Here is a 17,098-nt window from a genome sequence, read left to right on the forward strand (position 1 = left end):
CCAGCTAACTCATTCCTGGTTGCCAGCGTTTCGTCCCTGTGTGTTAGGTTGGGCTCATCAGTTGGTACCTAGCACACCTGACGCATGGCTAGTGCATACCGTGGAAGCCACTGCGTAGGCTACTTGAAGCCACCGGCAGTGCCAATGCACTATGAGAGACTTTGACTCACTACCAAAAACTGATGCCTGCTTGGCCATAAAGAACCCAAACACGTAGCCTTTGAACACGAAGCTATGGCTGTTATATAATACACCGCGTTGGATGGAAACTACACCACAATCTCCCGACATCAACCCCATCGAGAATTTGTCGCACTTTATCAAGAAAAACGTGAAAAAACGTGCAATATCAAACAAAGCTGACCTGAAAGACACCTTACTCACCGAATGGAATAACATACCAAAGGAAACTACGGAAACCTTGGTACAATCGATGCCAAATAGGTTAGCTAAGATTATAAAGAGGAAAGGAGGACCTACCAAGTACTGAAATGTTCACGAAGGATCAAAAAAACTGCATTATGTTAATTCAGACCAATACCTTTTTTGGTGGCAAGTGAAAATGATCGTTTTAAGTTATGGATCTTTAGTTATATGGACATGGAAGAATTATGTTTTTCTTACATGATACACAAGATGATAAATAATCAAGGATTCTAGTATATGCCAATTTTTATCATCATTTCTTTCGATTCCTCATCCTCACATGTAGCATATCTCAGCAGACCAATACTTTTTTGAGCCACTGTAGATGATTGTGGAGTATGGTTATTGAACCTCATACTGCGGCGATGTCCAGTTGAGACCAAGAGAATCCCACTGCTGTATGAGAAATTTAGGGATTGTGCCTCGAGCACCAATCAAGAGTCGATGGACGGAGATGTTGTCTAGGTGATATTTGCTTTTATAATAGTTTCCAGTTGGCTGGTAAATCAACTTCTTCTCGGCGTCCACCTCTTCAGGCTGGCCAATGTGCAACTCGAAACGTACTGTGGAATCTAAGATCAGTCCTTGCTTGCTAGTTGGTTGAAAGGCTATCCTATCAATAGGCCTGCTATTTCTGTCAGTAGCTACGCCAAAAACCTTTTCGTGCACAGTGAAACCGTGCTTTCTCAGTGAGTTCGCGATCATGTGCCATATCAAATGATGGCGGGAATTTCTCAATACCTCCCCATGTAGACAGGCACCTAAGACATAGGCAAGCATTTTGTGCTCTCTGTGGCATTGGGAACAGAGGGTGTTGTCCTGGGACCTTCCCGGCATGGAGCAAACGGGGCACACATTCGTCGTCATCTTGATGGGCTTTCTCCATTCCGCACAGGATTTGCCTCGGTGATCTCTTATCCATTTGTTCCCTGGCATGTATTCCTGGAAGAACCCAATGCCCTTTCCTTTGTGTGGCACCTTCATCCACGACTGAACTTCTCCATCTCGAAGTAACTGCCAGACTTTCCTTACATTGGGAAGATGGCTACTTTAGGACAAAACTTGATCAATTATTTCTATACCCAGATATTGCAAACAAATTAGACATTCTTGCGCCAAGTTCCTAGTTGCATTAATGTAGCCATTATTTGCAAATATTAATTTATTACAAATGTTAATATGCTTCAGTTTGGCTTCCCAACTGGCGCAAAACAAACCGAGCTTTTTACTTCCTTTCGGTGTACACCATGTGATCCAGAAAGTCTACTAGTAGTTGTAATATTTCTTTAGTTCCACTCTTTTGTATTTTATCCACGTCTGTGAGAAAAGTTTGAAATCTTGTTTAGGGATAAACCAACTTCTGCATTTCCCATGTTTGATTTTGTGTTGATAATTCTGTAGTCAACTGACCAAAAAACCTGCTCTTCCTGCCAACGTACTTCACTTATACCAACTACATTTAACTTTAGTTTATCCCCCTCTTCAGATTCTGTAACATACCTTCCCCAAGCAGAGATCCGAATGGGGGATTATTTTACCTTTGGAACATTTTATCCAGGAGGAAGCCATCATCAGTACATCATTCATACAAAGAGAGCTGCATGTCCTTGAGAGTTAGTTGTGGCTGTAGTATCCCATTGCTTTCAGCCGTGTGGCAGTATCAACACAGCTAAGCAATGTTAAGTATTATTACAAGGCCATATCAGTCAATCATCTAGACTGCCGCCCTTGCAACTTCCGAAAGGCTGGTACCCCCCTTTCGATGCACCATTCGTTCATCTGGTCTCTCGACAGATACCCATCCAATATGATTACACCTGTAGCTCGGCTATCTGCTTCACTGGAACGCACAAACCTCCCCACTACGGCAAGGCTTTCTAAAAGTGTTTTTCTGAGAGTCTAACTTTTCAATAAATTATGTCTTTTTATTGATTTATATACATATTTTTACATTATTGTTCTGTCTTAAGCGGGACATGTTTTGCCTAATTTTTAGGCATCTTCAGCCGCTGTTCCTACTACCTAAGACCAAAATAGACTGGATCCTGGTTTTAAGCTGACATGAATTATTTTAACTAAAAAATATTTTTGTGTGTATTATTTTTATGTTCTGTAGAAACATCCAGCTGATGTGAATTGTTATGACTAGTGAACTGTGTTTACTTACATATAAAAAACACTAAGCTTGCATACAATTGCTCTGTCTAAAAAAGGGCAAGTTTACAATTATTATACATTTGATAAAAACATAACTGTTATGCTTTAAAAACTTATGATGATATTGGTTGGTTTGGGTTATTTAGTGTGTAATATCCAACGTGCATGCTCTCACTGGATTATTCATGGACTTGAGTGTCACCTTGGGAATACAATTTGGTGGCATTTTTGTAAGATATTGTGTGATCCGTTGTCTGAATGTTGCTGTATGGTGATTAAAATTATGTAAAATCTTGCCACCTGTTGCTGTGTGGGTTTGAAGACGGGACTTCTCAAGGTCACTGTGACATTTAATGTGGTCTTGTTGCTTCTTTTAAGGGTTGATATTGGTGGATTGAGAGTCTGTAACAAAGAAATGTGTCTTAGTTGTGAAGTTTGTGTGAACTGAAGTATAAAATAGGGATGCTAAGTGGGCTCTTACCCAACCCCTCACCTTTTTTGCAGCTGGCTTGCTCTTGTGACACCTTCTGTCCGACTGGCGATAGCTAATTTCGTGCGCCTCATGTTGTATCTGTGTATGTTACAAGAAGGATTATGCGTTGAGGAGGGTTGAGCAGATGAAGTATTGGCTGTTCTCGGAGGAGGGGGTTTTGCTGGGGGAGCGGAGCTTTTATGTATGGAAATTTATTGATGTTTTGGAACATGTTTTCTTTTATTTTTAGTATTTTAAATAATTGTGGGATATGATCATATAAAGGATTTTTAGTCTCTATAATGTCTTAAATTAAGGTTTCTATTGAAAAATTGTTCTATAAAAATGTAGATGTTTTTGTATTCATTCATTTCATTCATCAATTTGCTTTTTTTTTAATTCTCTTTAGTATAGTTAAATCTTGTTCTATGGTTGTGTAGGCATGTCCAGTTTCTTTCATATGTACGCTCATTGCCAAGAATTTATGATGTTTGTTTGTATTTTAGTGTTCTAAGTATCTCGTTGAGAAAAATTTTTTTTTTTTTGCTAGTTGCTTTACGTCGCACTGACACAGATAGGTCTTATGGCGACGATGGGATAGGGAAGGGCTAGGAGTGGGAAGGAAGCGGCCGTGGCCTTAATTAAGGTACAGCCCCAGCATTTGCCTGGTGTGAAAATGGGAAACCACGGAAAACCATTTTCAGGGCTGCCGACAGTGGGGTTCGAACCTACTATCTCCCGAATACTGGATACTGGCCGCACTTAAGCGAATGCAGCTATCGAGCTCGGTGTTGAGAAAATTTGTCCTGCTTTTTCTATGTATGAGACAAAACACTGGGTACAGGTGAGTTTGTAAATCCCAGATCCTGAGTATTGGTCTTTGTTGGAGTTGACACTATTGTGATTTAGGAACATGCTTTGGTTGGTGTTTTGTGTTTTGAACGAAATTTTGAAGTTGTGTTTCTTGAATGGGTTCAAAGTTTGATATATCTTGGAATTACTGTAAGTGAATGTATCAAATTTAGACTCTTTTTGTTTTTCTAGAATTATTTTTTATATTTGCCTATTTCTTATTTAATTGACCATTTCCTTTTTTTTTTTTTGCTTTACGTCGCACCAACACAGATAGGTCTTATGGAGACGATGGGACAGGAAAGGCCTAGGAATGGGAAGGAAGTGGCCTTAGCCTTAATTAAGGTACAGCCCCAGCATTTTCTTTTTCGTGTGATGGTAATGTCTAAAAAATTTATGGACTTATTGATTTCATCTTCTGCTGTGAATTTTATATTTATATTTATACCAGCTGATGTACCCATGCTTCACTTTGGAATTTTACACTGTATACAGAGTTGTAGGTTAGTTAGACTACACGTTGTGAGCAACACTGCATTAAATTGCATAACTCTTAACGTTACCCTGGAAACAACACGACGGAGAAATCACCAAACGTCTTTTCTCATATGAAGACTGCGTTAGGGAATTTTCATTGTAATGGTAGGAACGCTTGCCTACAATCAGTCACAATCAGGTTGGGGAATTGCATTATAATGGCAGACACTCACTCTCCACCTGCCTTTTTACATCCTCAGAAAGACTGTATTAGTGGTTTTCCCAAATAAAATGAACATAGGTCATTACAATGACGTCGGTAGGAATGGCCCTAGTAAAAGCAATGATTTCAAATGAAAAACCACACATTTTCTCAATTTTAGCAAACAGTACTACGCTGCCGATCTAACAGTCCAAAGTTCCAGAGCTGGAAAAACCAGGCCGCAGACAGCCGTAATCTGTAAACACACTTAGTCTTTTTCGGAGGGGGGGGGGGGTCGAATAGTGGAGAGTCCCAGGGCATAAACTATGCCCTTTTACTAATCTGTTACCTAAGAGTACCCGATGAGTCGGAAAATCTCAATTCACTACACTGGCGGCGGAAAAATCTACCTGACTTGGAGGTAATTTTTTCCTCCAAGCCAGAGGAGAAATCCCCTCTTCACTGCTAATTTTGAATAAAATGAATGTAGGATTTAATAAAAGTGAAGAGGAAGAAGCTCTTTTTAAGAAACGGCTCCTTTCAGGGTTGAATTTTGAGTTATTAAGTGTATTGTGGAGCTATAATTTCGAATATGCCTAAATTGTAATACTAGACCAGCTCATACTACTACTACTACTACTACTACTACTACTACTACTACTACTACTACTACTACTACTAAGTGAGCCTCTGCCTTAAGAGTGCACACTGCTCATTCAAAACAGGGCATCAGAGTAGGGATTGAATAGCTGGAATATTATGATCAACCAGTGAGTTACGTACAAGCAGTATGGTATCAGAAAATGTATGAACCAGAGGAATGACATGTTAAAGAAGAAAGTTTTCTAACTCCCCAGCTATTTCCTGCCAATATTCAGTCAGGCTGTTATACTCGGTAAGCAGCAGTAATCCTATCTATCGGAGTTGAGCGGCAGCATAAGTGACAAAGAACATCACCACAAACAATGGTCAATGTTATGTTATTGTTGATCAATGTTACGTGCTTTCAATACTGTAGGCCTTCACATTTAGTTTTCTTCCGACTCTGAAATACCACTCTTATCACAGTCCGTATGGTAAAATTGAATAAAACATAAATGGTCGGAAATTGTATTCTCTATAACTTTTGTTATGTAGTACTTTTCGATAGGACCAATAACATAGGTATTTAAAAATTAAATTTTAGGCGCCTCTCCTAAACTACAATTTCATACAGGGCAAATAAAATTGTTTATAACTTAGACTGTAGTTTCTTATTCCCCAACTCTATATACCAACTTTCATTAAATTCCATTAACCCATTTTCTCCTGGCTCGGCGTTGATATGGACCTGGCAATAAAGATACAAATTCATGAATATGTGTGTTATCAAAGCCGGTACGGTAACAATGTTTGACATAAATGATCGGAAATGTAAATCTATATAACTTTACTTATGTAGTATTTATCAATAGTAAATATTTGAGAATTCAATTTTAGGCCCTCCCCTAAACTACCCATGAGTAAAATGATTTATAGCCTAGATTGTAGTGGCTCATCCCCCGACTTCACATACCGATTTTCATTAAATTCTCTGCAGCCGTTTTCTCATGATGTGTGTACATACATACATACATACATACATACATACATACATACATACATACATACATACATACATACATACATACATACATACATGCATACAGACAGAAATTACGGAAAAGTAAAAAGTGCATTTCCTTGTTACTATGGACATGACTGATACAAAAATACCATTCTTTTCAAATTCTGAGCAATGTACAGACAAAACTCTTATTTTATATATATAGATATTCTATGAAATTCTATGAAATATATAGATATTTCATTTCTTATTTATATAAATGATATGAGTAAAGAAGTGGAATCACAGATAAGGCATTTTGCAGATGATGTTATACTGTGTAGAATAATAAATGTCACAGGATTGTTAGCACTGCAAAAAAGACCTCATCAATGATTGTAAACGGGGTGAAAAGTCAAGTTATAAGTTTCATCAAGAGGAAGAGTCCTCTCAGTTTTAATTACGGTGTTGATGGGGTGAAAGTATCTCATAGGGATCACTGTAAGTACCTAGGAGTTAATATAAAAAAGAAATGTTTTCACATAAACAAGATTATAAATACTGTAAAGGTTGCAGATATCTTATATGGTTAAAGGGTAATTAGGGGTTGTAGAAAGGATGTTTGGACGAGGTACTGGTCCTCCTCCCCAGTTTTATCCCCTGACCCAAAGTTGAAGCTCCAGGACACTGCCCTTGAGGCAGTAGAGGTGGGATCCCTCGCTAAGTCCGAAAACCAACCCTGGAGGGCGAACAGATTAAGAAGAAGAAGAAGAATAAAGTATGTTAAGGAGAGGACATGTAAGTCACTGGTAAGACCCCAATCAGAGTATGGTTACAGTATATGGAACCCTCAGCAGATTTACTTCATTCGAGAACTGGAAAAGATCCAGCAAGCAGCAAGATTTGACGTTTGGAGTAAGGAGACAAACAGCTCAACTAAGTAGTTTGTTCTGAGCTGTCAGCGGAGAGACGGCACTGAATTACATTACTAAACAAATCAACTCGAAAGGTTTTTATAAGTATGAAAGATTATGTCTCAACAGTTGGAAATCAAAAGGGCAAATTTGGGCATATATTTGTTTATAGAAGAAGAATTAGAAATTGGAATAATTTACTACAGGAAATCTTCAATAAATTTCCAACCTCTTTGAAATTATTTTTAAAAAAGACTAGGTAAACAACTGATGGAAAATTTTCCACCTGGATGACAACCCTAAATGCAGATGCAATGCAGATCAGTGGTGAAGGGTTGATTGATAATTAACTTCTGTATACATTACAATGTATTTTGTCCATGGGCTAGCCTTAAGAGCCTCGCGGGCTGCACGAGGCCTGTGACTCGCCTACTGAATAGGTCTGCTGCACAGGGTTGGTTAACAAAGGATAAGAACACCACTAAATTCAGTTTAATAAAATTTAACATAAGACAGACCCAATAGGTGTATGGAATAAGGAAATAATGAGATGGAAGTTAAGTGAAATTTTCTGGTGATAGGCTGATGGATGGAAATTTTCAGTAGTAGCATGATAAAATCTACATAGTAAATGGTCACCTACAATGATTATCTTTATAGTCATAGAGTAAATCATATGATCTTCAATGAAGAGTGAAACACATAATAAAGGCAGAGTGAAAAAACTGGCCAACAAGTTTAAGACATAAGTTAAAGTAAAATAAAATGTCTTTCTACCCATTCCAGAATGTGGAAGATAATGCTTCATACATTTGTGACCTTAGTGCACAAGAAGATGCAGTCAGTGCTGTATTTTACTACCAGAGGGATCCAGCAATAAAGAAAATTTGTCTGGTATTCATTTGGACAGTTAACAACCAACTAACTAATACAGTACTTCTTTCTTGGCAGCAATTCAATTGCAGGTTCCCATACTTCAGGAACAGTAAAATCATAAAAATAACGTAAAGTGATACCTGGAAGTAGCAGCGAAAAAGGGATCCTTCCTTATGCTTGCCAGGGACCTACCAACCTTCACCTAGAAGAACTCTTACTTGTATAGAAGATTCAAAACGTGACTGTGTAAATGTGCCAAATGCAGCCATTTTGTGTGTTGCATTTGGCCAGCAGTGATGAAGGCATCTTTGCTATTGTCTCTGATAGAGGTCTTGGATCTACCAAATACAGTCAAAATAAGAGAAGCACCCAATTTGAAATTGCAGGCAGTCACTTGCTGGACTAATCCAAGCAGACCAGTGGTCTATCCAAACCAGACTAATGACCTAACCAGACCTATGTTGTAGGCCTGGGGAGAGGCCTGTAGGTTGCTTCATAGTTCTAACCTGAGGACTTACACAACCCCTTTGTTTCTCTTCCAGGTGTAAACAACTTGTGTCCACTCTCAACCGCTGTGCATGTTTCTGCTGTGTAGATTAATGGCAAACATTGCCTGCCCTGCTTACTGTATTCTGATATTGTCCAAGCAGTGCTATGTTGGATTTCTAACGTATCTTTTGGGTAACCACAATCGAATCTACGTCTTTTTCTCAATACTTCTCTCCAGCACAACAGCAATTATGAACTTGAAGTATGGCCTTAATCCTAGCCTCTGACACAGTTACAACTCCATAAATGTCTATAAATTGGTACTGAAAGTAGGAATAAGAATATTTTATATATTTTTACAACAGACCTACCGATAATTTTTGTTAACAAGTTGCTTTACACCACACTGAAACAGATAGGACTTACGGCAACAATGGGATAGGAAAGGACGAGTGAGAAGGAAGCTGCCGTGGCCTTAATTACGGCACAGCCCCACCAATTACCTTATGTGAAAATGGGAAAACACGGAAAACCATCTTCAGGGCTGCCAACAGTGGGGTTCAAAGCCCACTATCTCCCGAATGCACGCTAACAGCTGTGCACCCGTAACCACATGGCCAACTCGCTTAGTTACAGATAATGAAGTGCGTGCCATGATGATTGAACTGTCCTGACTGAAGCTTGTAAGTAAATTGCAAATAGTTGAATAGTAAACTGGTAATTAAATAGTTCAAAGTATCTTCTTATATGGAGAAATCTAGAATAAAGATTTCAGAATGAAACTGCACAATGTACCATTCAGCAATTAAACTTTTTATCACAACCTCAATTATACATAGGCTTACTATGCAGTTCTAAGATTACTTACTTCTATTATGGGCAAGTCTTTCTTCTCTTCTTTCTTCACAAACACTTCCACATCCTGCAGCTTGGTCCATCCCCAGTGTATTAAAACCAAACTGGGAATCACCACTATGGAAACCAAATTTCGATTTACAAACTCCCACATCCTTCCACTACGAGACATGCCTGGAATGAACAACACAGAGGTACAGTATTATTAATAAATTAATATTCAAGAAAGAAAGAAAGAAAAGAATGACCAGCGGGTAAAACAGAACGTACCCCATTTAGGTATGAGGTTGATTGTCATAAGATACTCGACTCAGTCATTGATCTGACCTCCTCCAGCAGGTCGAGTATCCATTCTCTCTCAAGCGCACTAACAAGAATTGCACTATAGTCAGTAGCCTACGCATGCCCCAGTCAACCAGGACAAAAGGCGGAACTCAGAAAAAATGGACAAATTCTGGAAAGATCTGGAGGATATTCTCTCTAAAATCCCAGAGACACATATCACCATACCACTAGGCAACATCAATGCCCAGTTGGGAAGGGAGACAATATACAGAAACATAATGGGCAACTATCCAGTGCACAATCAAACTAACCGCAATGGAGAACGAGAGGTGGAACTGTATGAGGACTTTTGGCTTGATCACGAAGTCTACAGCCTTTAGACAACTCCCTAGGAAACAGAAGAGCCAAATCTTTCCCAATACTAACCTGGGTGAATTCCAGATAGACCATGTAGCTATCTTGGGAATAGGCCTATCCCAAAAGGAAATGAAAAATGTAAAGGTAACGAGAGGTACCAACCTGGAGGCAGATCACTACCCCTCAAAGATCATACCAACTTCTGCCCAGAAACACCAGATGGCAGAAAGCACACAGGACAATCAAATCCTACACAGAATGACTTAAGGACAACCAAGAAGTAAGTCTGAGGTTGAACAATGCAGATCTGAATAATTAGGCCCAACTGAAGGAGGCCCTAATCAAAACGGCAAGTGAACTTGCACCCATCACAAGACGAATGAAGCATGTGATGAACTAAAGTCTGTGACTACACAACAGCCCAAAGACGAACAGCATGGCTGAGATGCAACTCCCAGAAGACCAGGAAAAACTGGAAGAAATTCTTGGAACAGAGGAAGTTCACAGCCAAGACAATCATATTCTCAAAGATCAAACTGAAACTTCTGCCCAGAAATACCAGATGGCAGAAAGCACTCAGGACAATCAAATACAACATAGAATGGCCTAAGAACAACCAAGTAAGCCTTCAGACAACTACCTAGGAAACAGAAGACCCAAATCTTTCCCAATACTAACCTGGGCGAGATTCACATAGACCATGTGGGCTGTCTCAAGAAAGGCCCAAAGGGAAATACAAAATGTAAACACACAACCAACTGGTCCAGACTGAAGACAGCTTCAGTAAAAATTAAATTAAAAAATGAAAAGTTAAAAAAAAAAAAAAATTCCTAAGACTTTTCCAGAACTTTCAAGCAGAATTTCAGTAAATACACACGATTAAGCCTTAACTTCAGAGACTCGCAGGGCAAGCCTAGTTTACAACAATAAGAACAGCTGCTGCCTCTAAGCCAAGTACTTCAAGAATCTGTTCTATCATGATCCACCCAGTAAAGACAAACTACCAGCAAATAGTATCAAAAGTTAAGAACTTCATGTTTTATCCGTACTGACATGTATTCAGGAGAATAGGTATGAAGTAATCTACCTTTCAATATACTACCGATAAAATGACAGAGATTTTTTGACCAACAAATGACACTAAACACAGAATCACTACCTTCTAAGTAAAATTATCCAGCTACTCAAGAACAAGAACATCTGGAGAGGACTTGATTGTGGCCTAACACTGGAAGTGAGTTGGCAGTAAGAGAACAAGCTTGCTGAGATCATTCAGAACATCTGGAAAACAGAGAAGTTGCCATTTAACTGGACTTCAACTTTGATCCACCCTCTTCACAAATTAATAATAATGTTATTTGCTTTACGTCCCACTAACTACTTTTACGGTTTCCAGAGATGCCGAGGTGCCGGAATTTAGTCCCGCGGGAATTCTTTTACGTGTCCGTAAATCTACCGACACGAGCCTGACGTATTTGAGCACCTTCAAATACCACCGGACTGAGCCAGGATCAAACCTGCCACGCTGGGGACAGAAGGCCAGCGCCTGAACCGTCTGAGCCACTCAGCCCGGCTCTTCACAAATTAGAAGACCCTAAAGATGTAAACAACTACAGAGGGACCTCTCTCCTCCCAGTAACATACAAGATCCTGTCTAAGGCCTTAATAACAAGGGCATAGAATCAACTGGACTGGGGGAATACCAGAGAGGCTTCAGGAAGAACCGATCCTGTGCTGAGCGAATCCTCAACCTCAAAATCCTGTGCTGAACAAATCTTCAACCTCAAAACGGTACTATAGCCTAATCCAAGATTAAAAGCCGCAAAGTGGTAGATACCTTAGTTGATTTTAGGAAGCCCTACAATTTCACTGACAGACAAACCCTTAGTAAAATTCTTGAGAAACTAGGACTAGACATCAAAACCAAAGACCCACCTACAAACCCCGACTTGCAAACATTTCAAAGTTAAATTCAGAGACGAGATCATTGAAACCTTCGCGACTGAAACAGGAGTCAGACAAGGAGATACTCTTCAACTGGATCCTTGAAAAGGATGCGAGACAATGGTGCAAAAAACTGTCCAGAGCAGGGTCTACCTCAGTCACAAGAGACAAGAGCTAACAGATTGTCTGGCCTTTGCAGACGACATAGCACTGATCATTGAATCTCAGGTATTAGCGGCAATCCAGGTCAACTGTCTACAGACAAGCGGCCAAAGCTGGACTTTAAGTGTCACTGGAGAGAATCAAGTACTTTACCAACATCAAAGAGGTTAACAGAGAGATGTCACTACACCAGAGTAAAATCAGGAAAGTGGAGAAATGTAAATACTTCAATGGGTGGTGTGAATAAAAATGAGCACGCACTCTTTACTCGTGAATTTAGAGCAGGCACTCGCAATGAGGTGAATAAAAACCACCTGTCGGAAGCAGTCACCCACAGCAGACCTGTGACCGTGAGCACACACTCCAGGCGCTCGAGTAGCAGAGTGGGCGCTCCAGATTTCTGGTGAATAAAGATGAAGCAGGCACTCTTTCCGGTAAGCGCCTCCTCATGTTTCCTTGAGCTAACTCAGTAGGTGACTCCAAACTGTAGTGTCATGTTCAATAGCATGGCAGAGGTAATGCTAGTGGTTAATTGGAAAAGAAAATTATATAAACTTTGCAGAGAATCATCTCAACTTGATTACAGTGTTATAAATGTCCAGTAAGGAGCATGCTGAAGAGCCTCCGTGACTTAGACGGCAGAGCGCCGGCATTTCACCTTTGGGTTCCGTGGTTCAAATCTCGGCCACTCCATGTGGGATTTGTGCTGGACAAAGCAGAGGTGGGACAGGTTTTTCTCCGGGTACTCTAGTTTTTCCTGTCATATTTCATTCCAGCAGCAGCACTCTCCAATATCATTATATTTCATTTGTCAGTCATTAATCATTGCCCCAGAGAAGTGAGACAGGCTTTGGCAAGCGGCACGATTCCTATCCTCACCGCTTCATTCATCCATTCCTGACCCGGTCAGATGACTGGAAACAGGCTGTGGATTTTCAAGGAGCATGCTGAATGGTTAGCAGAGCATGTTATGTTGGTGACCCTGGATTTCAGAGTGGAATTGTTGAAGACATCTCTGAGAACTGTGTCAAAAACATTTTTGCAGATTTTGACATGAACAGAAATGAAAGCAGATTATTAGATAAAATTCCAACAAATGTTGCTTAGATGCAGGAAGTATGGGGTAAGTGGCAAGAACATTTGAGCTTCCCTTATGCTGTCGCAACTGTAGACTGTACTCGTGTACAAATTCAGAAGCTACATGTTCATGGGAATTACTACATTTACAGAAAAGGCGTCCCTAGCATTAATGTACAGGCCACTTGCAATGGAAAGGAAGAATTCAACCAGTGTAGATGTATCACGACCTGACTCTGTCTATGACTACCGAATTTGGAGAAACTCCGATGTTTGCAGAGTTATGACGCCTCTGTAGGAAGTCGAAGGGATGACAACTTCTGCAGATCTTGCAACTTGCTTACATCGCGCCGACACAGATAGGTCTTATGGCGACGATGGAATAGGAATGGCGTAGGAGTAGGAAGGGAGCAGCCATGGCCTTAATTAAGGTACAACCCCAGCATTTGCCTAGTGTGAAAATGGGAAACCAAGGAAAACCATCTTCAAGGCTGCTGACAGTGAGGGATCGAACCCACTATCTCCCGGATGCAAGCTCACAGCTGCGTGCCCTTAACCGCACGGCCAACTCATCAGGTCCTGCAGATCTGGCGCCTTAAAAATTTAATTCAGTTGTCAATATATTATTTTCAACATAATTGATGTTTGTTATTTACGTTATAGGCCTACCATTTTCCTCAATGTATTAATGTCATAATATTCAGGCTATGATTTCCTACCTTTCAGACGGTCGATGGTAGGGTTATTCTCCCGCTGCATCAGATTCATCAACCGCTTCTCCCATTATTTTAACGATATGCATTTGTTTCCGGTACACTTTAATTCTACTTTATATTTCAGTCTTGTTTTCATGTTTTGTAATTTTTTACCAAAAGTTGGACAGAAAATCTTCTTCTCCTTCTACCGCTTTTACCACCTCTGTGGGGTTCTGGGTCGAATTGGGTCGCACATGTGGATTTGGCCCTGTTTTACGGCCGAATGCTCTTCCTGACGCCAACCCTAGATGGAGGGATGTAATCACTATTGCATGTTTCTGTGATGGTTGGTAGCGTAGTGTGTTGTGCGAATATGAAGAGGAAAGTGTTGGGACAAACACGAACACCCAGTCTCCGGACCAGAAGAATTAATCAGAAGCGATTAAAATCCCCTACCCAGCCGGGACCCTCTGAACCGAAGACCTGAATGCTGACCATTCAACCAATCAGACAGTTGTTGGACGGAAATGTTTAAATTTAGCGAGTAGTTCACACTGAACTGCATTTATTGCACTTGTTTTCTTGTGCTTCTTATACAGTAAATGTGACTCTGAAAACATAATATTGTACATTCCTTTAAAACGGAGATAAACGCAGACTGGAATTCCACACTGTCATCGCCTGCCATGTTAAGCATTGAACTACCCGGAAGTCATCGAAGTGTTATCACAGTCTAAGGTGTTATATATATGGCATGTGCACGACCTTGATCAGTGACATTGAGAGGCTGCTCCACACTCGAGTGTACGCTGTGCTTCCGCTCTATATTTTTATTCACCGCAAATGCGGAGTGGAAGCTCATCAGCAGGGAGACACTCAGGCACTCAGCGAGCACACGCTCACTCGCTTAGACTCACTTTTATTCACACCACCCAATGACTGGCTTGAACGTAACTTGTTACAGAAAACAGCCCTCTCTGCAAGAGCTAACAAGCTGCCATCACACTACTGATAGCCATTATCAGGGCTAAGATTTAAAGTTCATGCCTTCAAATACTGTACATTTCCTGCCCTACTGTAAAGTAGATCTAAGTACTCGCAAGGGAACAGATTTTGGTGTAAAATTCTAATCTTGTTGAAATTTAGTGCACAATATTCCTACAAAGTTGTACAATGACACAGCAAAAACCGCATGGGCCACTTTCAATTCTGAATGCCAATACTGAACACCGAAAATCTGCTGGGCAACAGCATTAGCGAGGAGATGGGGAGAGGTAAAGCTGACATTGAATCCTAGCAGCATGCGATGGCTCGCGGCACCAGGCAGCGACCTGCCGTGCTGCATTGCATTCCCCACCTTCTACTCATCCCTCCAATCTCTTATCAGTTCAGTATTAAGCCATGTAAGTGCGACAATTTTATTTTGTCTGTTTTTTAATTTTACTGGCACAGACAATTCATTTTTTAAACTTTAAATTACAGTCAGATTATTTACAAATGTCAGAAATTGACAACAACGATGTTCAATTGGAAAACCTTCCAAATTTTAATCCCTGAAATGTGATAGTTTGTCTACAAAGTTGCTTTGCTGAAAGTGATCGCTATGAAAGCCAAATAACACCTGGTGAAAGAGAATTGGGTTTTGAACTCTACTGTAAGTAAAAACTTTGTTCACATTTTCTCATGGCAAAAGGAGACGTGCGCCAAGACTGAATCTTAATCCTTGTTTACAGACCTTATTGTAGAAAAGGTTGGTGATATGCAGGTCGCCACTGAACATGAGGAGACGTTAGTTTTGCCTGACAATAACAATGTTATCAAAAACAATGAATTTGCAATATCCGACACTGACAGTGAAAAAGATGCTACCGTAACACCTGCAATAAGTATCACATACAATAAAAAGATGGTTGATTATTGGCTGAACAAAGGAGGGGAAAAAAGGTCATTTAAAGTCATTCGGCACCAATTTAAGAAGCTACAGCATCAGTCGGACCTTTCTAGATGGAAGCTACAAGTAGAATCAGCTGGCACAACAGCTGAAAATCTTAAATTTATCACCAAAGAAACATTTGAAGAATTTAAAAAGACGAGGCTGAACAATAACAAAAATGTCCATGACGTACTCATTAGAAAATGGGCCCTCGGTGTGTTCAGGACGGTACCTTCCACGCCTCAACTTTCAGGGTACGAAAATTGAAAAATAAATTCAATATTGGTTCCCAGATAGTTATAAAATTTCCAAACGTTACACAGTGGATTAGCTTGACCTTGCGTCGAATGCAACCATTTTTGTAGGAGAGGTATCCGAATTTCTAAACACTCACTCTCCAAAGTGTGCTTTAACACAGACCAAAGCGAGTTTAACGAAGAGTTCCATGCTGGGCATACGCTACATTTAAAGGGGGAATTTTTTCCTGCAGAAGTACAATCATTGAACTCATTAACACACAGATATACAATTCAGCCTGTAGCCTAATTTCTGCCGATGGAGAACTGTTACCTAAACTGTTAGTTGTGTTAAAAGAAAAGGATGGTGAATTCGACCCTATTGTTCAAAAAAGTTTGTTTACAGCAGAATTTTTTTTTTTTTTTTTTATGTCTTCACTGTCTGGGAAGTTCACTAAAATGTTACATCAAAAGGGTTACAAGATGTTTATTTTCAAAATTCACCAGATGACAGTGTTTTACTCTTGGATTCATGGACAGCACAAAGGCGAGCAGAAGTATTAGCATCAAAACCTGCCAACAAAACTATTATTATTAAAACTATTCCCCAGGGAACTACTGGAATGATTCGGCCGTTAGATGTGCTTGGTTTCCAGATATGGAAACAATTTGTTCATTTTTTTTTATGACCTGATTGTATTATGCAATTTTGATTTTAACATTCATTTCCTCAACAATATTTCAGAACCCCGATCACTGACCCACAACCAACTATCTTCTCCGCGGTTTTGTAACGTGGATGTATAGTTGGTACAAATACAGTTATGCTGAAATACAACCCACTTCCTTTCTAAACCCCGTTCAGTTTTCTTTCAAGGATGGTGCTATCTGAAATACTTGCGATATGTGTACAAAAGAAAGTGTTGCAAGGTGGGCATGGTACAATCAGTCTCTTTGCATTGACCACTTTTCTGTAAGCATCCACTATTGCAAGGATTACAAAGAGTAAAAGAGGAAGAAAAGAAAGGTCGATTTTATTTATTTACAGTATGGCCAAGCACAAAACATCAAATTATGTTGCATGTTATACTCTAATCGAGAGAG

The 17,098-nt window shown here is 39.9% G+C and overlaps 1 protein-coding gene across 2 annotated transcripts in view; it reads right to left on the minus strand.

The window, feature by feature from the left end:
• LOC136857848 (molecular chaperone MKKS) overlaps positions 1-9,345 on the minus strand; it is a 67,871-nt gene extending 58,526 nt beyond the window's left edge. For both annotated transcript variants that reach the window (XM_067136829.2, XM_067136828.2), the window contains exon 1: positions 9,319-9,345. The gene's annotated coding sequence lies outside the window, so the exon portion shown is untranslated. The remainder of the gene's footprint in view (positions 1-9,318) is intronic.
• Between the last annotated feature and the right edge of the window lie 7,753 nt (positions 9,346-17,098).

The sequence above is a fragment of the Anabrus simplex genome, chromosome 1 (assembly GCF_040414725.1).
Source record: "Anabrus simplex isolate iqAnaSimp1 chromosome 1, ASM4041472v1, whole genome shotgun sequence".
Classification (NCBI taxonomy): domain Eukaryota; kingdom Metazoa; phylum Arthropoda; class Insecta; order Orthoptera; family Tettigoniidae; genus Anabrus; species Anabrus simplex.